At 35.4% G+C, this 26540-nt stretch overlaps 1 protein-coding gene and 1 pseudogene across 1 annotated transcript in view; both read right to left on the bottom strand.

Annotated features, from left to right (window-relative positions):
• The window catches only part of LOC129244186 (protein grainyhead-like), a 226443-nt gene that overhangs the window by 191169 nt on the left and 8734 nt on the right, over positions 1–26540 (bottom strand). The gene's annotated exons all lie outside the window — the stretch shown is intronic.
• Positions 25749–25934, bottom strand: LOC129246515 (U2 spliceosomal RNA; annotated as a pseudogene).

Genomic DNA, 26540 nt, shown 5'->3' with positions numbered 1-26540 from the left:
TTTAAATTTTTTTTTGCATTTTTTTTTTATTTGATTTTTTAAATGAAGAACCTTTCAAGAATATTCTGTGAAAATTTTAGATGAATCGGAGCAAAACTTACAAAGATACAGCCATGTAAGTGTTGCTACCTACTCTGTATTTAAAACTTTAAAGCGTTTTTCCCACAATTTACGTTTTCAAAGTCGGTGCCCCTCATAACTTTGAAACTACTGCACCGATCCTTTTGAAATTTTGAACACTTTTTCTGTAGATGTTTTACAAGGTAACGCCGAAGAGTTTTTTTTCGAATTTGTTGATACTTTTGTTTTTACGGTAACTAATTCACCGATTTTTTACGCGAAAATCGTGTTTTTGACTTTAACGTGTTCCCAAAAATCGAAAAATTTTTAATTTCAAAAAACCCTCGGCGTTACCCGGAGAAAACGATTATCTAACGAAATAACTTTGGTTTTTTGATTTCAGATGATTTAACACCGAGTTATGAGGGGCACCGCAAAATTACTTTTTTTTGAGATGCGTCCGAATAATTTCTGCCATTACCGTATTTTTAAATATTTTTGGATGAAAATTTCACAAAATATACTTCAAATGCTATAGTTTTATGTAGTAAAAGATTTGACGAATAAATTTTAACTGTGTCATCAAAAAAAAAATCATAAAAATGTGCCTTTTTTTCCATGAATTAACGTTACCCCCCCTTAACGAAAACCACATTGTTGAATTTAGAAATTACGAAAATAAGAAACTTAAAGCTTCCTAGGTATGAGTGCCAAAAAACCACAGAGAAATATTACTGAAGCAATTATTTGGGGTGTTTGGCCGAGCTCCTCCTCCCATTTGAGGCGTGCGTCTTGATGTTGTTCCACAAATGGAGGGACCTACAGTTTCAAGTCGACTCCGAACGGCAGATATTTTTTTGAGGAGCTTTTTCATGGCAGAAATAAACTCGGAGGTTTGCCATTGCCTGCCGACGTGAGACCGCTATTAGAAAAACTTTTTCTTCACTTTGGTTTTTCACCGAGATTGGAACATACGTTCTCTCTAAATTCAGAATGGTAGTCACGCACCAACCCATTCGGCTACGGCGGGTGCCAGTAGTACTAGTACTATGCTGAGATATATTTTGTACTGTGCTGAGACATATTTTGGAGGTTTGCACTTTGACCTCATGGCCTTTTGTGCCCTTTTGTAGTACATAGTATATTTACATAGATCTCTATTCCTCCTTAAATCGACTTAAGCGGTTATTGCTTGTGACCACAGAAATATATGAGGTGAAGATACTCTCCAACAAATCAATGTTCGTTGTGGCCATATTTGTAAATCGTTTTCCCGTTTGTTTATAGAAATGTTATACATACATATACACATTTACGTTAAATCGCTTTTGATAACCAATTATTATCCGTCTTTTAAAGGAGACAACAGCAGCCAAGGAAAATAAAAAACTTAAAACGGTAGCTAAGAAGCGCATCCGTACAATCGTAATAATTATACAGATGCAGTTATGCAGAAAAGTCAAAACTGACAGCCGTGGCAACATGTAGCCGCAACATATGTTTATAAGCAAATGAAATGTAATACGATCGAAATTCTCCTATGTACATTACATGCTGTACAAACAAATATACAGTATTGGCGAAAGTTCAAGCACTTACTTAACACACTTTTTCCCGTTTTTTGCCAATTTTGCATTTTTCCGTACATAAAAAAATGTCGTGCATTGGTTATATGGAGAAAAATTCGCAACATTTGCAGAGTAAAAAATTATTATATCAACAAGGATTTTTAGTCACTTTAAATTTACACTTTTACACTCTTTAACAACGTTTGAATGAACAATCATCAGCTAATATCTATTAGGATAATACCAGCAGGTTAAATGATTGACTATTCCAGAGAGTAGCCTTGGATGGGAGAGGATTTCTAAAGAAATGTACGAGTTCCTACTCAGACTCTCAGCCCAAGAAAGTGGAGAAAATAGAGTCCCAATTTTTAACCTCATATAGGTGCTTTGTTACAGATGGATCGGATTGAAAACCGACGACTGAACAGAAGCTGGTATACAAATATGGTGCTAAACTCTTCATTGCGATGAGCATAAGGCTGAGGTTCAGCATAAATGGCAAAAACCAAAAATTAAAAAAAAAATTTAAAAAAATATATTATTTAAAATATATTAATATAATATTAAAATATTAAAAAAAAAATATTAAAAAAAAAAATAAAAAAAATTAAAAATAATGCTGCAAAACCAGCCTGGCGGCGGCTAAATTGAAGGAAATAATTTCGTCGCTGAGCTGAGTAGACTACATTTATCTGCTGTTTTGCAGAAAAAATTATGCCAACTTAGCACAATTACGCCTAATAGTGGGTGTACTCAGAGCGGGATAGGCACAACGCCTAAGGTTAGGTTACGTTGTAGTGGCTGTCCACAATGAGACGTACTCAGACTCGCGCATGGGAAATAAGACTTTATTTTTCTTAAAACCAATGTGAACTGTGGAACTTTGGAAAATCCTTGATTCTCACCGAGAGATCTTCCAGCTCAATGAAAAATTGACTGCCTAAAGTGCAGAATCTTCGCCTGGTTAGAACGGGTCAGTGACACTGAATATGCAAAATCGTTCCTTCTGCTAGATACCTACCGCAGATAATATGTCTTAGTGATTATCCCATGGGAATACCTGCCTATTAGACAATGCTGTGTTATATCAGAAATCAGTACACTAAACTACGCTTATTTTGGCTTAGAAGGTTTTCTGTGCGTTTAGCATTCAGAGTGATCAGAATTGTTGGGTGATTCTACAGGTGAGTTCATTACGCCATCTTTCGTTCCCTATTCTTACAAACTTCTCAAAGATACGTCTAATCCTTACAAACATGTCTATGGCTTGTCTATCTAGTCATTATTCAATTTGATGCCAAGTATCGCTAACTCAGAGGTCCTACAGTTACCTACGACGTCCCAATGGCCAGTAACTCATGTTACTTTTGGGTGAAATGACTCAGCCAACTCGGTAATGAGTACAGGTAGAAATTACGTAACCTTAAACCGACCTTAATCGACTGCATTCGCGTCTGAAATGGATGGATGACTGTACTGGGACAGAACACCGAAGAGGCTAAAAGACACCTCAACATATTTTATGCAAAGGATTGGCCTTTACTAGATGCTTATGAATATTTTTTAGAAAAATTTGAATTTAGCCGTTAGAAAGCGATTACGAAGCATCTTCGAACTCTCTTAGTCTTATCAATTCTATGAAGTTGCAATTCACTGACTAGGGAAACAACAATGCCATTATATTGAGTCCTTCGTGCTTATCTATTGCTGGGCAATACAAAGGATTGAATTTTTGCCTTCTCCCATCTATTTTTGTTTTATTCTCATCAGAGAATAACAAAGTTTCCCATTTTTGGGGGCTCCAGTTAAGAAAAGTGTTGGCAAACTCAAATCTGAATTTCCTGTTCTATTCAATTTTTTGTTTTTTGCTTATTGCTGCTGGTTTTTCTGCAGAAACTTTAATACGCACACGGTGAGAATGGTTTATCTAAACGTGGAGGATGGGCAAAGGTACATAATTTTCAGAGAATTTTGCTATGAGAGAGATTAGTTTGCGGTGCAGGAGAACGTATTTATATAAAACTTTATTTTCTCAAAATATTTTGCCAAGAAATAATCGAGCAATTGAGACAGTTTGACATCCAAAACTCCTCTAATCTGCTTATATATATTTACTCTTCAATTCCACACAACTTTGTAATTCATATCGCATCGAAAGCACAAGCAGAAGAACCAGCATCTTTTTCTGTCTTACAGCAATGAACTTTCTACTATGCGGTGTTGAAGTTCATGAAAGTTCTTAGTATTGAAATCGACAATATAACGAAAAATGTCGAAATGTTGTTTTAATAAAAAAAAAAATTCCAAGCGTGTGCTTAATTTTTACCCAATACTGTATAAATGCTTGCGACAGTTGCAACTTCGTAAATGCATTTCAGTAATAACTGTGAATGGTAACAATGAATAGCTGTTATGTGTGGCAAGTTGATTGAGTGACACGTTATTGTGCTCCATTTGTTTTTATTTTTATTTTCCTTCTTGTTTGTAATTTTTTTTTATTTTTCTGGTAATTTCTTGTTCAAGAAAATATATTTATTTTTCACCACCAACGGCACTCAGCTGGCTGCCATAAATTTTCTGGTAGTGCCACCCACACTTGAGCGTAACTCTTATTGCAAATAGTTTTCGGAACCGTGGCATGCCACAGTCATTTCGAGCGCCTGTTGTGAGCTCGTTTAGTTATTTGCTATGCAAATTTTTGCCAGAAATTTGAGTAAAGTGGCAAAAACATAGTTATTAATGAATGCGAACGGCGTGTAGGACAACATTAATAATTGTAATTGCCGGCGCGGTTATAGGAAAAATACGAAAAATAATAATATTGCATAAACATAAAATCCGAAAAAATTGAATATGAAGTAAAGCACATTATTTCAATGGATACTTTTTCAAACTCAAATTCAATATACTCTCAGCTATTTGGTTATTTTTTTCACTCTGTATTCAATTGGTAACGATTATCGAACTATACACCTGCCTATTGGATTTTGGGATAATTAAGCGCATGTTTCAAGTGGCCCAAAAATTTCGTAGAATTTTGACAATTCTTTTTTTTTTTTTGCTGACAGCGTTGGGTGTTTTCTTCCATAAAAACAAATTTGGAGTATTCGCTCTATGGGGAAAACGTTCGTTTAAATGTAGCTCGGAAAGTTATGGGAATCCTCTTATGTAGCTTGCAGGGGTTACTGAGTGTAGTCTCAGCTTTTAATGAAAAAATAAGAAAACAAATTTAAAGAGTCTTTTTTTTCAAACACAATTTTTTTAACAAAAAAAATATTTCTTTGCCAGAAAAATTCTGTTAAACAATTATGTTTGACCTAAAGAATTAAAAAAAAAATGTATTTATTATTTACAATTTGTTTATTTATTTATTATTTATTTATTTATTTATAAATCAAATTTATTTAATTATAAATAAATGCAAAAACATGTTTCCAATTTTCACCATTAAATTAATCTCAAAATTATAAAATTTTGTTTCTGTTCACTTCTACTATATATCTATATATAATGGAAGGATCTACAGTTTTAAGACGACTCCGAACGCCAGATATTTTTTATGAGGAGCTTTTTCATAGTAGAAATACACTCGGAGGTTTGCCATTGCTTGCCGAGGGACGACGGCTATTAGAAAAAACTTTTTCGTCATTATGGTGTTTCACGGAGATTCGAACCTGATCGCTTACGAATGGTAGTCACGCACCAGCCCATTCGGCTACAGCGAGCACCGTATTATACTCAAGCCTAAAAGTAACCAAGTTTTTAACAGAATTGACGACAGTTTTCAAATTAAATTGATCTCTTTACAACAACTCGCTCCAATAGAAAACTTAACCAACGACGTGACGTTTAATTTTTCGCGCGTCAGGCATAATTGAGTTTAGAACTTTTCTGTAGACATATCCTGACACATCTGTATGTTGACATTGCCAGATATTTGTAATTTTTCTTTCCAGATATTTAAGGCCAGACGTGTTTTGGTGGGCTTGGTGATTTTTTCATATTGAGGAAATGAATAAATGAAACGCTATTTTTGGCCAGAAACAATAACTTTATCACTCTTAAAAACTATACTAAGCAACTTTCTGTGGCCAGAAAAGTGTGATTAAATCGATGAAACCGCGTTGTCGCTCCAATAAGATGGCGCTTCATGCCATACAAAGAAAGTTGTTACCATCACTCGAAGTTGTGAAGGAGAAATTTGGTAACTGGGTCATCTCACGGCGAGCACACCTCAATTGGCCGGGCGATCATTTTACCTAAAATTCTTATCTTACGGCAGTAAGCCAACTGCGTTGGAAGAGGGCAATGCTAAAAAAGATTCTAGACCCTATTGCCGGAATAAGCCCCACATATTGCGTCGAGTCATCAAAAATTGGACCGACTGCTTGAAGCACTATCAGCGAAGCCGTGACCGCTATTCCATACATATCGACATGATTACATATTGAAATAAAGGTAGAATCCCTTTAGTATCTAACACATATTTTATTACATTTTTTAGTTTTCCTATCAAGAGTACGTTTTAGGTTTTTTGGTAGTAAAAAAATTATCATTTTTCCAGATGCGACGAGGGTTTCTTGCTTATTATAGGCAAAAAATTTTAGAGCAACATAATGTAGTTTCATTCATTTGTTTTAATATCTGCTTAGATCATTTTTCACATGCTGGGATACTTGAAACTGTTATAAGCATATTTTTATATTTTATTTTGAAATTTACAATTCTAGTCTCAGATTTGACTTTAGCGCCCTTTAAAACTTCAGGAATTGGGATATCAAAGAAATCTGTCAGTTGCAAAAAATAGTACGTTAAAAGGTTACAAGTTAATACTAAACAGTTATGAACAAGCTTAAAAATTGCAAATTTTTGTTTTTACAAATATCACTGATATTGCTGCTAGCCGCACGAGCTCTGTTAAATAACAAATTTTCTTAATTTATAATTAATTTTCACAAGCTATTTAATTTAAAATTTTATCCAGCGCATTCACGCTCTTTGAAGTAAAATATTTATATACATCTCCTGACCTAGCTTTTTGAACCCCCAGCGAGTTTCTCTGCAGAAACTTAATAAACAAAATTTCGAATTGAAATAAAAACCAAATCGATTGTGGTATGTGATAAAATATCCCACAAACTGGCGATTAACATATCCAGCTTGCGGTAGCCAATCGATTAATTGATTGGTCGCACCGGCAATTAGTCTATCCGCCAGCCAGCTGCTTTGGTAACTATGCACACCTATACATACACACTTGCAAATGCTTGAAGAAACTCATAACGAAAGTACTTATGCTTGAATGTGGGTTGCCGTTCGGCTACTGTGCAACTTTTGTATTTAATTGCCTGGTGGTTGCAACAGCATGTGTGTGAACGTGCGTGGTGGTGCTGGTGGTGGCACGGCACGGTACAGTAACGGTGGGTAGTCAATAATAATCACTGCGACGCCAATTGCCAATAGTTTAAATGATTGCTGCAGCTGCTGGACAATTGTTGTTGCTGTTGTTGTTGTTATTCTCATCGCGACCGATCAATTCAATTAATAAAATTTCAACTTTACAGCAACAGCAGCTGAACTAATGGATTTTGCATAGCAGTGGTCATAAAAGGCAGCAGAAGATGAGGAAAATAAAATGCAGAAAAATCTGGCAGCAACACCAAAAACTACTAGGCACACATCCACGTAGTATGCGCTTTAGCCGCGCTGGCATTTCAAGTGCAATACACCATGCGAATATTTTTCAGTATCAAGTTGACAACAAGTCAACTAAATGGGCTCACATGCATACATATGTGAATATGCACACATACTTGTACATGCGTGTATGCGCTGTGGTGCGTGCGTGCCAACTAACGCAATAAATTCAGTTTATGGCCTGCAACACAGCAACATACCGACGTCCATAAAAACGCAGCAGCAGCAACAGCATCCGATCGCTGGTGTCTTCCATCCATCAGTCAGGGCCGCCCCATTAAAATGCACTTAAGCAGAGGGGAGCTTGCCTGGATGCTTGTCCGCATGGCTGCATGCTTTTGGCGACCACTGCTGGATGCTGCTGAGATTGCTGTTTTACACACCAATATACAAAGCAGCAAACAAACAAACAAACACACACACATATACATGTATGATTGCATATTTATTTTCCTTATTTTACTGCTGCTGATATTGTTGTTGTTGCATGCTTATCATTGACGTTGATCGCCATGTTTGGGGTCATCCAGCCCGCGCGCCACTAAAGTATATGGCGCTGAAGTGGCGAATGTCTGCTCCCTTCTGATGCAGTCACACGTACGCATGTAGCTATCCCGCGGTCACATCTGCACCCCTCCGCTCCTGTGCCCCACCGCACGTTTTCACTAGAGTTTGGTTTAAAAAGATGGCTACCACCAGCACCGCCACCGCTTCGCGCTATCAGCAACGAATGTTGTCGGCTTAATTGACGCTAATTTACATTTATGCCTGCAAAGTGGCATGGAGCGGCAGGTACAGTGTACCTGTCTAGCAGACAAATGTTGTTGTAGTTGTTTCTGATTGTAGATTTGGAGCAGAGTGTGTTTGTTTATTTTTCAATTAAATACATAATTTTTTTTCTTATCCATTTTGTTTTTTGTCGCTGGTACTCTTAATTATTTATTTGAATTTTATCGAAGCGCGCAGCGAGTTCGTTGCTTAAGTCTTTCATTGGATACCTATAAAATGGTTTGAAAAGCGACAATGGTGCATAAACGGCGGGAATATTGTTGTTGTTGCTAGCTTTAAGTTTATTACCATATATTAACTTTGATGCGGACGCATTTTAGATATTTTAATTTATTTTAATTTGGCTACTTATTTGTGTAATTGATTTTAGTTCTGAAATGTAGATTAGATGCGCAGTACGTTGAAAATGTATACAAAATGAGGCTATGCAGAGCAAAAGACGATATATTAAACAAACATATTTAGTAAAATGTAGCTTAGTAAAACAAAAAATTTCACATGAGGCAGGTTCACTTAGGAGAGATATTACTGCGTTCAAAATATGTGACAAAGTGCTATCGAAGGCACTTGAAGTAAGCTGCATATGAACGCGATAGATATTTTTCTATATTGACCAGCATAAGGCGGATTTTCGCCTTTGAACTTGTCATATTTTGTCACTGTTGCAAAACTATAAAACGACCAATTATTTATTTTTGTTTGCATGTTTTTATGTTATTTTTAATTTTTTTTATAAAAATTTAGGTCATCAAAAACCATATAACTCAAAGTTAGACATTTTAAACAAAATTATAAAAAATACATCCACTAATTTTCATATACCATAAATTTCAAACTTTTTAGTCAGCATTTGTAAACAAATTCTGGGAATGCAGTTTTATATTCCATTTAATTTTAATATAATATTGTCAAGTTTGGAGGGGCTCAAAATGCATGTTGACTTATGGCAATTTTTTCTCTGGCGGTGTTATGCGTTTTCCCCATATAACGAATACCAGATATTTTTTCTTATGTAAAGAAAATCCACAAAACGGTTAGGAAAAATAATTACCAAAAATCAAGGAGAATTTGAGCCACTTTAAACTAACACTTTATTTATTTATTTAATGTATGAAAAATAACAATAAATTATTATTTTACAATAAAAAAAAAAAAATTAGCACTAGCTGCCAGGGCTTACGGAATTTAATAGGCAATAAAGCTACGTACCTAATTTTTTAAAAAGATGCTGAGTTAAAAAACTGAAAATTTCAGGAAATTTCGTGGAATTTTTATAAATCCTATACCAAGTTTGAAACTTGTATTAATCTGGCCTTTGTTATAGAATAACCTATATATTTATAAAAAAAAAAATTATTTATAAAATAAACAGATAAATAGTCAACACGTATCAATATGTGAGGCTTCTATAATTTTGCAACGGGTTATATATAATATAATATTTGTTGATTTGAAATCAATGTAAATCGAACGAAAGTGTATACTTCTTTGAGAACTACCATAAAGAAGAACAAGGGGCTTGGTTAAACGTGATATTGGGTGATTATTGAAAGATGTGTACATGCTTTAAAACGACCATACGTGGCGAAGAATTACGTGTAGCAGCTGGTGCATCTTTTTTTACTGATAGACATGCTTTTCTAGCGAGAACAGCTCGATAAAATCCGTAAGTCTACGTATTAATCTAAATAACACTATTTTAGTGTATCTTCTTTCACATGCATGCCACCGTCTAATTTTAGTTAGCCTTTCCCATATACCGGGGCTCTGCCTTGAACGACCTTGAATGTGCGATAACACTCGGAAGAATTAACTAAACAAAAATAAAGCAAAATCAAAACACAACTCTGCTGCGGCGTCAATAGCTCAGATGGTGACGCAGTATCTTTGGGCGATAAAGAGGCTTTCCAGAAAAGATGAGCCTGCCAAAAAACAAAACAAAAACGTTGGAGAGGAAAAATAATAGCTACAAATTCTTTCCCTCTAGAGGCGTTTATAAGAGCGTTGTGGAAAAGCTGCCCTTGCCGCCGATGGTCAAAGAAAGAAGAGAACTGCTAACTCTGAGTAAGGGTAGCTACAAAAGAAACAATTATTCTTCTCATGCACAAAACTCTCGCAAAAATTGGCCACACTGTGGGTTAACGGAGACAAAGCAACCTTTGCTCAAACGAATTAACCCAGATAACTCAATGAGCTGACGAGTGTAAAAATTTTCTTTCCATTGACAAAATGTGTTACGAACCTACGGAAAGTTTAAGCAAAAATGACTTTGTATGCTCTTTATTTACTACTATGTCCGGTAACTCAGCAACAAATCGATTAGCAAACTTAAAACAATACACAGTACTTGAAAGAAAACAGGTGTACAAAATCGATCCGGAAAGGCAGTTTAAGAAAGGGTTAGTTCTTGAGAACAGTGGACCCTTGAATAACTGCGGGTATCTTTAGCATGTAGATATGCAACATAACAACGAAAAAGACGTAAAAAATGTATAATGTGACACCTCTGCAGAGCTCACTTCCTCGCTAATTTCATGTTTTGAGTGTTCCTTTTTCACGGATGAGCTCAAAATACCTACATATGTCAGTCGCCACACGACAAGAATTTCACTCAATCATACGATTTGCTCAAATGAACCGATCTTACTTATTTAAGCCAATCTATAAAAAATTAATATCATAATCTTGTTAAGCTTGTTTCACTAGATAAGCTTAAATAGTCAATTCTGAGTGATACGCAGCCATTTGTTTACAAATAGTTTTCGAAGACGAATCACGCTTCACCAAGCCAAATGCGAGCTCTCAAGTCCATATTTGTCATTAATGCTTTCTTTTTGTTCTCGAAATTTAAAAACAAAAACGAGGTTTACGTTTTTCAACGCCAGCAGAAGCTGTTGAAGCCTTTAAACAGCTCGAGTTGGCGGTAAACTTTGAGTCACAGAAATGCTTTGAAAATTTGTTTAAGTGAATGCAGAAGTGTAATGACTTCCAAGAGGAATATTATGAAAAACAGTAAAACCATTTTCATTACTATTCTACTATGTTTTCATTATTTGGCGCAAAGCGTAAAAGACACCCCGTACTACTCATCGGCATATGCCACTATCTGATAACTTCCTTTATTTCTCTTTTCAAACAGTGAGTCATAGGGGTCATCTCGCTAGTTGCCTGATTATTCTGTTATCTAGCATAGAAATATCTATCCAACTAACCCCATCATTAACTCGAACTTTGTCCACTAACGCGCCTACTCTCAAGTAGTTTGTCTAATGCTTCATATTAGCAATTTTTTTTTATAAAATTCGTAACTTCGTGTAGTGGATTTCAGTTCAATTCAGTTCAATTTATTCAGTCTACGATATTACAATCTTACAAATCAGAGGGCAATATATTGTATATAAAATCGATACTAAAAACAGAAAATAAAAAACTATTTGAAAGTATTTCTAGTAAGGAAAAATCAATATCTGATCGCTTTGAAATATTCTTAAATTCAACTATTGTTCAAGAAACTTTACCATCGATATAGGTATGGTATTGCTGATGAGAGTACCGATTCCCCCTAAAGCGGTCTTATGTATACGTCATTCGACTTTCAGAGTTTGAAATATTAAGAGTGAGAAGTTTTAAGTGTCAGATGTTCTACTGCTTCGTAGTTTTACCTTCCTATCATTAGAATGAACACTACTTTGACCTGTATGTCATACTAAATCTAGCCATAACTATTTGTAGGAGTGGAGCTAATTTGTCCCTTTCTCTTTACAAAATGAAGCGAAAAACCAATACTCAAGCCAAGTCAAGGAGGTAAGTAAAAGCATAAATGCCACACGAAGTTCTATTTAGTCTAAGTAGTAACAAACCTCATGACGAAATTTTATGTAACTATACAATTACCTCTTACCAACCAAGGCCAATCATCTATGTATATGAAGTGAAGTCATTTTGCGTTTCCTTCTAGCGCAATACTAGACCCCAAAGGAACCTCCCAGATAGACTGGTGTTTCAGAATTCATATTGTGATTAATACGTTGTGCACTTGGGACAGCATAAATTTTAACTTGAATGAACTTAAGTGTTGCACGTTGTATGGTGCAATGTTTTCACGTTGCTGTTGTTTAATTCCATACCTTTAGCGGCCACAGGAGGGCTTTCAATTTCATTTAATAATTTGAGACGCTCACAATGGTCTACACAGAAATGAGTCTCAAGCGAAGTGTATAAATATGTAAGGGCAAACGGACGCTCATATAATTATATGTATATATGTGTAAAAGTAAACACTTGCAATGAAGTAGAAATATGTGTATGCTCCATTGTAAAATATTCCCATTGCTGTGTCCTTTGTTGTCTTTGTGCGCTGCTGCTGCTGCTGTCGGTGTGCTGTTGTCTTAAATTTATACGACACAAATGGCTCGCACTGTCAGTTGATAACAATAATAGCAATAGCAATAATAATAATAATAACAGCGGCAGCAGCAACAACAAAATAATAATAATACCAAAGGCAGTAATATTAAATCTAAGAAAAATCACATTTCAAGGGTTGCTCGTCCAGCACAGCGGCAGTGTCTCCTTTGCTTTGCCACTGCCCATCTACAGCTTCTTCTTTGCGCTCAACTTCTTTTTCATCTTTTGTATAATTTTCCCACTTGCGTGTTGGTTGTCTATCTGCATCAGCGACTATGTGAACAACAACAACAACAACAGCAACAAAGAAAAATTATACAATCAACACCGAAAGGGTTGTTTGCTGGCCGCGCAGGCGAATAGCCGACCGACCGACCGATCGACCGAGTTAACAAAATCACAACGGTGCGCTCAGCGGTGCAAATGCCCCTTGCGGCCGAGCTGCGCATGCGCTTTGCATAATAATGATGCGCCCATCCGTCGTCCATTCAACTCATCTTCGCGCACTGCTGCAGGGGCTACTTAATGCGGTTGCTGTGTACCGCACATTTTGAATCGGACAGCGGAGTGTGGTAAGGCACATACAGCTACGCACGTAAGTTAGATAGCAGGCGCAGCAAAGATGTTGTCCGAGACATCGTACAATGACATCGCACTGATATACAAAGAAAACGGCAAATCGGTGTGCAGAAAGAAAGAGCGAACGCGCCGCTGGCCGCGACTCTTCAGCAAATGCTGCAGGATATCAAAAAGGTAAGGCGCGTCGTATGACTGTGAGCGGTCGGCAGCGGAGTGTAATGTAGCGAGGCGGTTCGAAAAGGACACTATGCGCGTTGCGCTCGACCGCAATGCGAAATGCCCGAAAGACGTTGAAAGCATTATGCAAATGAGCGGCTGTGCTGTGACGAATGTTTACCTTTTCTGTTTGTTTGTGTGCTGGTGTTGCGATAGCTTGCAGCTTGCAACTTGGCACTTATGCTGTTTTGTCCGTGTTGTCCTGCTTCACGCGCTTCAACTTGAACTCGCCGCAGTCCATTCGGAAACTTTTTACGCCTTGTCATTCTAAGAAAATTGATGACGATCACACAATGCTTATGCGACTATGTACGTATGCATGTGAATTAGTCTATAGAAGTATGCGTATCATATAATAATGCGCTTTCAAATGCGCCTGAGCTGAGGCAGAAATTGAAATTGATTAATCTTAAGAATGTATGTATGTACATCAAATAAGGTCATGCTTTCGTCCTTTCGTTGGTAGCAGATGACGGATTAAAATTTTAACGGCCGTTTGAAAAGCGCTTGCTTTTGATGCTGTATAAAGTAATATTTTAAACAGAAATTTCTGTTATTATAGAACTAAAGAATCTATTATTTACAAGGAAGTACAATACCCTGCAAAATCATATCTTAATCTCACAAGAGTACAGAACCACATTACTAGACATTGAGAAATTGCCCTTTAGAGGAAACTCAATTGCGAACTCTTTGTGAATTTCCTCTTCGGGTTGACCTTTTGTCAGTTTACTAATACTATTTGGCTATAATGAGACAGCTGAGAGACTTAGTATTCTCTCTAAAATGCGCAAATAAGTTATTGATAATACAGCGACTGATGTAACAAGTTTTACTGTACTCGGAAATGTACTCGGAATAATAAAAAAAACGTTGATAAAGTTCGAATCGCAGTTTCTGAAAGAAGCAGATACATAAAATCTGTGGAGCGCGAAAAAGGCAAAATAAAGATTTACATCACTCAAAATCATTTCAATGTTGTTCCACAATTGGAGGGACGTATAGATTGGAGATGGTTTTTTCTGCCAGCCTTCTAAATAAGATGCGGAAAAAAAAATGAAAAAAATTCTGATCTTTCTCTTTTTTTTTTTTTTTTTTTTTTTTAAATTAAATATTCTCGCTTTGTACAAATCAGATTTAATCAAAAAGCCATTCTGTTTTTCTTCTATTCTAAGCTAAACTAAACATTTTAGAAATAAAAAAAACTAAGGGCCCAGTATAATGATAATTTTGCAAAACTTTTCAGTGGTAAATTAACTAGATGTGAAAAACATGTGCAAATACAATAGTTGGAGCTCAATTTTTTCGTGTGGTATTTTGAGAATCTTATGGCCCCAGTACAATAGACGCAGGACGCAGATAGTCTTAGGGACTTCCCGCCATTCAATTTTGAAACTTGTAGCTGTGTTTATCGGCTATTAGACGATAGGCACTTACGCAGAAAATCTGGGTTTACCATTTAATCCCCATTTCCAGAAACTGTGGAGGCCTTTCAGAAAGGGGGACTATTGAGCCCATTCTCTGTAATGTGCATTTTTTAATGCAATTTTTCGATTTAGATTAAATTTGTAATTTCTTTGGATAAAAGTTGTTTGAGCAATACGATTTTTTCACGCAATTTATATATTTTTAAAATTAAATTTTTTCAAAAATTCCTTATTCCAAACCAAACCGAACTTTAAATAAATAAATAAATAAAAAATAAAAAATTGATGGCGCCATCTTGCGCACTTTTTTGTTCGTACTAATTACGTCTTTTGGATACAAATAACTATCGATATTGCGTGATATTTTTTGGTATATTTAATCAACTAAGTTTTAAACAAGGAACTATCATGGCATTTCTTTTGAACTTGGCGATCAAATTATATATTCAAAGGACAAGAGTCGGGTGTGTATCTCTGGCAAAAAATCAAAATTTTTGAACGGAACATCCATCATATTAACCGGATATACCTTGCGATTGTTATCACTTCCTGAAGCTGAATTTGGGGGTTAAAAATATGCCAAATCACAGCAGAATATATTGATTAATAAGAAACAGTAGTCACAAAATGTATGAAGTTGATTTTCGTTTGTAAATAGTATGGTTTTTGTTGGTATGAAGAATTTATAGCATTTGAAAAAAAAAAAAAAAAAAAATCCTGCAATTAAAATGTTCGATTTCCTTTTTCTACCGTAAAACTGGTAATTTCCAGTAATTCATATATTTTTCTCAGAATATAAAAGTTGGGAAGTTGGGAAATTTTCATTCCATAGTTTTGCTACTAAACAGCTAAAATTATTAATGTGGTTACTTTATCTTGTCCCAAATACGTATAATAAATAGGAAGCTCGAACTTCTCCCAAAACACGTGTCTGTAATAAGCTAAAATGAAACCCGCCTTTCACTCTTTCTCTAATCAACACATTCTTATGCAACGTAGATGTAATACTCTGTCAAATGTGCGCTACTAGAGCATCGATATTTTTATTTAAATGCACAGAATAATTTCGGTTTTCGCTTCTATTTTTTAATCACAGATACTGCAGTAAATAGGTGTTTATACATTATATATACTATATGTGCATGCGTGTATACGAGGGCAGTACAATAAGTATGGTATATACAAAATCGAGCCAAAATCATTTTTGTTGCTGACTGAAGTAAGTTTTTCTTGTTTTTGAATTATAAAAAAGGAAAATGTGACAGTGAAGTGGTTCAAATATTTATATTTAAAAGGTCTAACACCGATTAAGGTAAAAGGTTGCGCTGTATATAGCACGTCAGCTCTTACAATAGTTACTGGGTGAATTTAGATCTGAATTTAAACCACAAAGGTTGACTAGAACTCGAGCTGTCGAAAAAAGTGACTGTGACTCGAAATTATTGTCAAAACCTGCGATGTGATTTTAAGTGATCGGTGACTCAAAGTGCACGAAATAGTTGAAGAACAGGTATACCGTAAAGTATAATGCTCGCAATTTTGCATGAGGAAGTGGATTTAAGGAAAATGTTGATATGATAAGAGCTAAGCTTACACTCAGTGCAGAAATAAATGCAACAGCTTAATTTATTATGAACAGTATTCACTGAATTTGGCTAACACTGACTGGAAGAGTTACATGCATTTGAAAATTAAAACAGAGGAAAAGAGAAGAGAGACATGTCCAGACTTCCTCCCAAAGCTTTAAGACAATCAAAATAAAAGTTACAGAGATAGAATTTTGAGAAATTTCGCTCATAAAGACATGTCGTGTTTTCGAAGTCGGGTGGTATGATTTCTCAAAAAATAGTGTTGTACAACACCAAACAAAAAAGGTTTCGGCAATGGATTCTGGTAGAAAGGACAAAAAAACAATACACGTGTACCGGCGTAATTCAGCGAATTGAGAGTTTATGTCTGAATTTTATTTCAGGAGTGAATTAGTTTTCACCTTTTTGCAAATTCGTTGGGTAAATTGGCATATGAAACAAAGAACATAAGAACCATCTTACATTTTAGATGTATGATGCGCTCAGCGGTTCGATGGAAAAAACAACAAGACATTTTTGTAGAAAATTTTAATCCTCTAACTTCTATCTATTGAGAAAGCAAAGGCCAAAAATACTCATAACAGGCGGGTAGAGTGCATTAAAATGTACCAGAAAAATATTTGTAATAAAATTCTACTATAAGCCTCTTAGTACATCAAAGCTTAAAATTCAACTTCAACGCCAGAAATAAGTCAGAAGTCGGAACCTCAGCTGCTAAAAAATTTCACACTTATTCAAAAGATTGGTTGGTGCTTAAAAGGAGTATTTTTTATCAGAACTAATTTTACCAAGTAATACCTGGTTATATAATTATATCCAAGTTATACCAATGTTCTTACCCCCTTGTGCATAACACTACTAAAAATTGAAATGTAAATTATTTTTCTGATCTTCATCCAAGCTTGAACTAAATATGTATGAATAAGGTGTGAAAAAACTGCAACTAACTACGTAAGATAACAATTTATAATAATAATTAATATTAAATTTGAAAGACATTTACAAAAACCATAACAATGCATTTTATTCAAAATTTCTTATGCCATAAATAACAAAAGAGATATATATTTTTTTATTTATTTTATAAGTTTTTTAGTTTTTATTTTTCAAAGCATTGGCGGCATAAAATCCAAAAAATAGTTGCATAATTTTTTTAGCCATAGCTAAAATTTTAAGGGGTAGCGCCAAGAAAACACAATTTTTTTTCGGGCCTATCTTAAGATAAACACTAAAACTAACAGAAATAATGAGTTTAATTTTTGGTATTGGCGATATGCAGATTTATTATGAGCCATCCAGCTAACGCCAAGGCAACTTTATTCTTACAGGAATTTAGGCCCCAATGGTTGAATTGAAATTGAAAAATATGTTTTTTTGCCTTTGAAGCCCATGGAAAAATGATTTACGTTGAATGAGGTTATCATCCCACAAACAAATATCCAATTTGAGGACCTTCCGAAATCTTACTTTTCCTACTCTTTGAAAGAGTTGAAGAAAAGCCTCCAGAGGTATATAGAAGTGAAAGGATTAAAAATAGAATTCAAACTATACTAGAAATATTTTGTTTTTTTTCCAACTTTTTTTTAAATACTCATTGAACGAGCCTCGTATTATTCCTCTTTGCTCTTATTCATTTCCCGCCTAATGTATGTTTTTTTTGGAAAAAAACACAAATTGTTTTATTTAAATTTTAATTTCATTGTTATTGTAATTTGTGATACACCCTTTCATCATTGGATATTTTTTTTAAGTTTTTTTTTGTGCATCTACTAAATATATGTACGTGTGAGCATTGTATTAAGCATCCGTCTTTTTTTATTTTGTGTTCATTTTCGTATGCTTCTTCTTCTTCTTCTTCGCTTTGAACATTAACTTCGATAATGTTGTTAATTAATGCGATACGAATGAGAAATTTATTGCCCACACCCGAAAATGTTTTCAGCCAGCAGTAAAATCAAATTTTAAGATACGCCATTCAAGCACAAATACATAAGCATTAACATGCATGAGCACAAAAACACGTACTAACACATACATACATACATACTAACTAATATACGTGTGTGCATACATACATATGGATATGAAAAAATATACGCTAAGGCGCTGAAAGTCCGACTAAAAGACTGACAATCAGTGGACTAGGCGATCGGCGCGATCAGTGACGCACGAAAAAATTTCATTGGTAGGTTGTGCACGCCGGGGCACGTTTTGTGCTCGCTGTGGCGAAGCAATGGAGTGGGGAAGCGGCGTACTCGTACCATATTGACCGAGATGAAATCTCACTCACAAGTTACTCGTAATTTACTAAATGAAAATTTTTATTGTGGCTCGGATGAGCGGCAAGGCGTTTGCTTATAGCCTTTGTACATATGTTTGGCTTTGTGCCGAAGAAATGGACCACGCAGCTGCAGGTGTATTAAACGCATACACGGCATAACTGAGTTTGTTCGCCCATATTTATGCATGTATCATATGTATGTATGCTTGTATGTATGTGTGAACGTGTGTTTTATAAGATTTTGTAGCCGGGGACATCAGCCAATATTAGACGTATTATTAGATACGAACATGCATATAAAGTATATGCACATACATACGTACACACAAACACACCTGCATAGGTACAATGTAAAGTTTAATTATGGCATTTTTGTATGTAGTAACTGACGACAGTTGTAGTTAACAATCCACCAGCGATGCTGAGAAGGGCCGACTTAGATGTAAAGTGTATACATACCTACAAGCGTGCATATATTAAACGATATCGCTCGAAATTTCTAAGCGTAATGTACAGGCGTATAAATATATCATGGGATCAAAATGGCAAAATCATATTTTGAAATTAAAGAAAGTCTTTCAAAAATTAGTATAGTGCTATACAAATTCTGAAGTTTGGGCACTCTTTCATGCCTTAACAAATATTTTATGAACAAACATGAATGTGAATAGGACAAAAAATCTGGTAGTTTGTGAATACTAATAAAAGAAGTTCATGTTTTTCTTTTAACAGTTATTTTTGTTACGTAAAAAATATGTGAAAATATGCCTAAGATAATACAAGAATCACTGCTGATCCTGCCCCACTTGTTGAGTCGGGAATATCCAGATCCAACAAGTTATATGTATATTCTCGAAATCTATTCTTTCTCCCAGTACTACTCTTAAAGAGATGTACCGAGACATAAACTTGCATAAATAATTTTAAATTTAAAGATTTAATTTTAAAAAGTGTTCATAAAAATTATATCTTTTAACGAAGATTTAGTAATGCCAAACTGACTTATATTTGGTGGAATAATTTAGCCACTCGCAAAAACGCGAAATTCAAGTGTACACAGAATGCAGATAAATACGCCTGATTCGTACTAGCCCTGTCTAGAAAGGAAAGCAGAACTATCGTAGGTATACTCACAGGCCACAATTTGTTAGCGGCAGATTTCACAATGAACTATAAGAGAGGGAAACTCTAAAACACCTTCTATGTTCTTGCCCTGCATTAGCTAGAACCCAAATGAAATGTTTAGGAGGTATACAATATGAGAGGTTAGAATGTCTCTCGGGGTTAGAGCTTCAGAGCTTACTTAGATTCGCAAAAAACAAAGGCTTATTACAAGAAGCCTACTACAAGGAAACGTAAGGGTCAAGCCCCATCTGGTGCCACTAAGGACCAATAGGTGATGGTCTTTCGTCAGCCAGGTCAACCCAATCTAACTTATATTTGTATGTATAAGAGCAATATTTCGTAGATCCTTAAGCCGTGTTGCAATCCATAATTACTATTTATTTATTTATTTAGTTAAGCATAAGTTATCTATGAGCAATATCCAAAGCGCTGCCCCGTCAATCGTCGCCATCAGAGTGAACCGGATTTATTTCCGGCCAAGAGCTGTCATTTCAGCAACACTCTCCAAAATGTTTATTTTTTTATTTATTAAGGCAGTGTAGCCTAAGTAGACAAATTTTATGGTTAATAAATATTTGGAAAAGTACAGGTAAACTATTTACAATAAATATTCAAAAATTGCAATAGGCGATCTTTTGAAAATTAAAAATCTATTTCAACAAATTTAGAAATTTTATTAAACTCAATTAGGACTCCAGTAATAAGAGCGGCCGCCGTAGCCGAATGGGTTGGTGCGTGATTACCATTCGGAATTCACAGAGAGGTCGTTGGTTCGAATCTCGGTGAAAGCAAAATTAATAAAAACATTTTTCTAATAGCGGTCGCCCCTCGGCAGGCAATGGCAAACCTCCGAGTGTATTTCTGCCATGAAAAAGCTCCTCATAAAAATATCTGCCGTTCGGAGTCGGCTTGAAACTGTAGGTCCCTCCATTTGTGGAACAACATCAAGACGCACACCACAAATAGGAGGAGGAGCTCGGCCAAATACCCAAAAAGGGTGTACGCGCCAGTTATTTATTTATTTTTAATAAGAGTATTTTGAGAGACCAACATATTAAAACTCCAAACTACGAAGGGGAGAAACTAGGGAATATTAAGGAAAATTCTCGCAAGAAGCACCGGACAGTCAACAGCACCACGGATTAACTGGTGGATGAAAGTAAAAAATAAAATTAGGATGGAAGATGCATACTCAAGTTTGGAACGTATAAACGCCGTATAAGAAAGCTTCAGGGTATACGGGTCGGAGAAATCAGAGCTATAACGCCTAACAAAAGCAAGCATAAGATTTGTAAGATTTGGTAATAACAAAATTTATGTGACTAGCAAAAATAAGCTTCGAATCAAATATTACATCCAAACCCTTTCTGGATCCTGCCGAAAAAAATGCAGAAAGTAGTTTCGGTAAGAGAGTCTCCCCAGAAGAGGAATAGATATTGTGTTAGTGGCCACATCACTCAACGCAGTAGTAAACGACGATCGCTGTAAGTGCGAAACATTTTGACCCCTACCTCACCCACCAAAACAAAAAAACAAAATCCAAGTCCTTAATTTCACTTGAACGTAGCAGGGGAATGCTAGATATGTGATACGAAGTATCTACAACAGAGGCACGTGTAGAAAAGGTAATTCAGAGATAGACGATTATTGTTACACCTGCACCAGTTACCAAAATTATCTAAATCAAGTTGCATCTCAGATTCGAAAGATCTAGTGATAGCCGAATAAAGTCATCCGCATACAACACGAATCTAGCTGGCGAGAAGCAAGAGTAAATATCATTGATAAACACAGCAAAAAACGGCAACGGGATACGACCTTACGGAACCCCACAGCAAGCAATGAAAGGACTGAACCTAATATTGTCGACGACAGCCGGACAACGGCTGCTGAGCAAGTAAAATGCAATCCAACTCAAGAAGGCTGAGTGGAAGCCAATGCAGGCTAATTTTTAAATGAATACTGCATGCAAAACCCGATCAAAATCCTGAGAAAAGTCGATGTAAACGGTATCAACCTGGTATCTTGATTGGGAGGCAGCGATGCACTCATCCAGGGGACGTTTAACGTTGCTGCCTCACAACAAAAAATATCAACAATATCTCAATCATATGCACGCAGTTTTAAGTTTTCGCTTAAACGAAAAAAAAAGTTAAACCCAAAACTAGTAGTTATCAAATTTTCTAACAGATGGCAGGCACTAAGGAACCACTTGTCGCAATTCCGTATTACGACTTCCTTATTTGTTAAATTGTTAACTGTACATTTCAACAGCAAATCCCTGCAACATATGTAAAAATAAATTACCAGCCATGCATTTAAATGCCACACGGCATTATCCGCCAGCATACGGTAGGAAGTACCGCTACTAAAAACACAAAACTAACGGTGGCTGAATCGTTAATAAATATTTTATGTACACACAACAATACACACATACACTCAAACACATATTTGTATATGTATGTGTGCAATCACTGTACAATGTTGCACAGATGGCCAGAGGCTTTGCCCAAATATCTACACTGCCGCCAATTCTAATTTATGACCATTACATTTGCATAACGCCGAGCTGATGGACAGTGGCAGGAAAGGATGGCGAGGACATAACAGATCTTTAGGGAAAACAAAACAATAACAAAAAATCAAAAATTATAAAAGGTAAAGAATAAACAGCCGTAGCCACAGCAACAAAAAGCGCTAATAAAGCGCAACAACCCTTTAACAGCGCAACCACAATGATATTCAAATAACTATGAAATATTGTATGTATATGAGGCTTGAGGATGAGCGCGTATGTGTCTGTGCATACCCAGTGCGCTTATTAGTTAAAGGGTGAGTGGCAACAAAATCTTTCACCTAGGAAGGGGTGTGAGAAACCAAATATCCAACAGACAACAACGCTCGGCCGCAGCAAAAATGCATATGCCTAACTGCATACATACACACATACACATGCAAATTCATGCAAAGATATGTAGGTACTATTACATTTTCTTGATAAAGTGTTGCTGCAGCACTTTAAGTGATTCATTGGTCATTTAAATGGAAAAAGAAGAGAAAAAGCAATAAAACAAAAAAAAAAAAACGGGGAAACAAACCTCATTTCGAAAGGCAGAGAAAAAAGGACTAATCACGTAGAAGATATCCGCATACCTTCCTACAGAAAAATTAATTTAAGGGACTTTGCATTGCACTATTAAGGAAAAAAACAGATAATTTTCATGAATGAAATTATAGGAAGAACATAGCTGGGAAGAAATGACAACTGCGAAACGGACAGCCAATTAGTGTGTCTTCAGCTGAGCACAACTGACCTAGAAATAATTTACGAAATTCATGAAAATTATAAATTTTTTAAAAGGGTTGCTAGATGACCTTTGGAAACTTACACTATTCCAAAAGTACACTGATTTCAATTTTCCAATTTTATGTTTAGAAATATCCTACTGATTGCTGCTCTATACGGTATTTCGAATAATTTCAGTGAAACTTTGCAGGTAATGAGATATTGATGAGTTATTGGAAGTTCGGAGTACAGAATAATTCAAAAATTAATAATTTTCTTACTAAAAATATAGCTTTTAAGGGAGATTTTGTAATGGCCAAACATCAAACTGACTTGTATTGCTCATACACTGTGTCAAATAACTATAGCACAAGGGCTTGTTGACAAGTTCTAGCAATTTGTTTGTTTCTGGTGGAATTAATTTAATTTGAATATATTTTTTATGAAAATATAGTTTATTCTCTTACAACAGCGAGCTACAGTGGCTCAATAAAGAACTCGGACAAACCTTAGTTAAAACTTTGTATAAAAAACACTGCTAAAATAAAGACAATTTGAAACAATATTTTTCGATTTCTAAATGCTTTATTTATATAATTTAAGAAATAACAAAAACATAAGATAAGTCGTGTGCACTTCTTTTACAATAACAAAAAACTTTCAAAATGAGGAGAATTCACGCCAAAAAAGAACTCGGACATCTGGCATCACTTCGTAATTTCTGACAGTTTAAATGGGGGAATCCTATTTTTTAAATGATATATAGTTAATTGAGGAACGATCGACAGTTTTGGAAGTAAATTGTGTCAAGAAAATTGTGTCAAGTACGCATTTTCTTTTTTCTTTTTTGTAAAATGAGTCGACAACGTGGCCAAACTTCGGTGGAAGTGCGAGAAATAATTATTCAGCAACACAAAAATGGAAAAACCATGCGTGAAATCGGAAAACTTGTAAATCGACCGCGATCAACTGTATGTGACACTATAAAACGCTTTAAAGAAACCAAATCTGTAGAAAACAAAATGAAAACAGGCGGGCCAAAGCTTTTTACGGACGCTAACGAGCGGTGGATAGTAAACCAAGTCAGAGCAAATCGTCATTTAAGTGCTCCAAAACTTACAACACAAGTTAAAGAACATCTTGAAATTGACTGCAATCCAGAAACTTTGCGATTAGTTCTAAGAAAAAACAACCTCAATGGCAGAGTCGCAAGAAAAAACCCTAGATTAGTAGGGAAAATAAAAACAAACGAATTAATTTTGCAAAAACCTATAAAAATAAGGACATTAAATTCTGGATAGATGTGATATTTTGCGACGAAAGCAAATACAACATATTCAGATCAGATGGGCAGTCGTATGTATGGAGGAAGCCAAATGAGGAGCTGAAAGAGAAAAACCTGCGTACCACTGTTAAACACGGTAGCGGTTCAATGATGGTTTGGGGATGTATGTCCGCCTCCGGACCCGGAAAGCTTTGCTTTGTTGATGGCATAATGGAACACAAGCAATATCTTTCAATTTTAAAATGAAATTTAATTCAAAGTGCTGAAAAATTGGGTATAAAGGAACAATTTTATTTTTACCAAGACAATGACCCCAAGCATAAGGCGCTTGATGTTTGCTTTTGGTTGATGTATAACTGCCCGAAAGTGCTCGAAACTCCACCACAGTCCCCTGATATAAACGTCATTGAGCATTTATGGGCGCATTTGGAGAATAAACTCAAAAATCACAAAATTTCAAACCAAAAGGACCTCGAAGCTGCTCTTAAGGACGAATGGGCTAAAATTGATCCTTCCGATTGCAGAAATTTGGTGGAGTCAATGCCAAAACGACTAAATGCTGTTATTAAATCCAAAGGATTTCCCACAAAATATTAATTTTTACTTTTATTGGCTTTTAAAGTAAAATTAATTTCCATGTCCGAGTTCTTTTTTGGCGTGAATTCTCCTCATTTTGAAAGTTTTTTGTTATTGTAAAAGAAGTGCGCACGACTTATCTTATGTTGTTGTTATTTCTTAAATTATATAAATAAAGCATTTAGAAATCGAAAAAATATTGTTTCAAATTGCCTTTATTTTAGCAGTGTTTTTTATACAAAGTTTTAACTAAGGTTTGTCCGAGTTCTTTATTGAGCCACTGTATATAAATCCACATTTCAAATTCAGAAAAAAATTCCATAAAATTTCACACTTTTTAATACGAATTTTTCCATTGCATTTCGATACAATAAAAAGGAAGTTTGAAGTAGTTCTAAAATCGTGTTGATTGTTCAAGATTTTATTTTACTGGCGATGATAGCTGTTCATAAAAAAAAGAATTTAAATTAATTAAAAAAAAAAAAATACCAGTCTAACGGTTAGACTTGATAGAAGTGAAACCTTCCGTAAAACAAACTGAGAGAGAATAAGACGAAAGCAGCATTAGGAGCGGGATAATTATAGGTTCATTATAATATTGCTATAAAGTTCATATTTTATTTTCTTCATTTTATCATTATTCATCCTCAATGTTTTCAATTTCAACAAATGATACGAGTGGCTTATGATAGATAAAATATGATACAAATGCTTTGGTTTCGATGTTGTCAAAAAAAATACCCAAACGGACCGAAGAAACAGACTTACAAATTTCTTCCATTTTCGTCTACTTGTATTCATATAAAAATTTATGTCTCTTCCCACCAAAGCTAAATGTATTAGTACATTTTTTCTTGTATTTATTCAAGGCTGAAATCCCGGCGGTACTGCAATACCGGGTCAACCCGTGGCAGAGGTGGAGAGCAAGCCCCTAAAACACTCCGCCCATTTCCAAAAATTAGTTTAACATTTGTTGTCCTCCGATGGAGGATCTATCAGATGTTAAGCTGATAACCACACTACCTAGTCAATACATTTTAAATAATAAACCTAATAAACCTTTTGAGAATTACACGCTCACAAAAATTATTTATATCAACATATAATATAACGCTTCGTAACTAAATAACTTTTAGGCCAGCACCTACAGCATGACGCGGTAGCCGAGCGACTAGCAATGTGAGCTTCCGATCCAAAATCCTTGGTTCGAATCACAAGAAAAAATAAAAGTTATTTTTTTTTAGTTCGTCGCTACGTTTATATCAACATATAATATAACGCTTCGTAGCCAAGTTGGTCGCTTTTTTCGTTTCACTTTTTCCCAAATCACTCCCAACGATTCTAAAGAAGTTTTCACTTCAAAAAACAATAAATTGCATAATTTTAGCAATAAGTTCTTCTAATATAGTTTTTTTTTTGTCCTTGACGATAAAATGAATCCCAAAAAAAATTAGTATTACGTTACAATTTAGTGTCGCTGCTAGTTGGACAAGGGCGGGGTTGTCCGTTTCTTGGGTATTTTGGTTTTACAGCTGAGCTACCAATCCTGCACAACCCCATGAGGAAAGTCAGTTTTTCGCCAAGTTTAAATCTCCGACATGTATGGTCCGGGGAAATTATTATTCACATACATGAAGCATCAAAAAGTTTTG

This window comes from Anastrepha obliqua, chromosome 4 (assembly GCF_027943255.1).
Source record: "Anastrepha obliqua isolate idAnaObli1 chromosome 4, idAnaObli1_1.0, whole genome shotgun sequence".
In the NCBI taxonomy this organism is placed as follows: domain Eukaryota; kingdom Metazoa; phylum Arthropoda; class Insecta; order Diptera; family Tephritidae; genus Anastrepha; species Anastrepha obliqua.
Note: the sequence above shows the minus strand (reverse complement) of the source record. Positions and strands in the feature narration are given on the sequence as shown.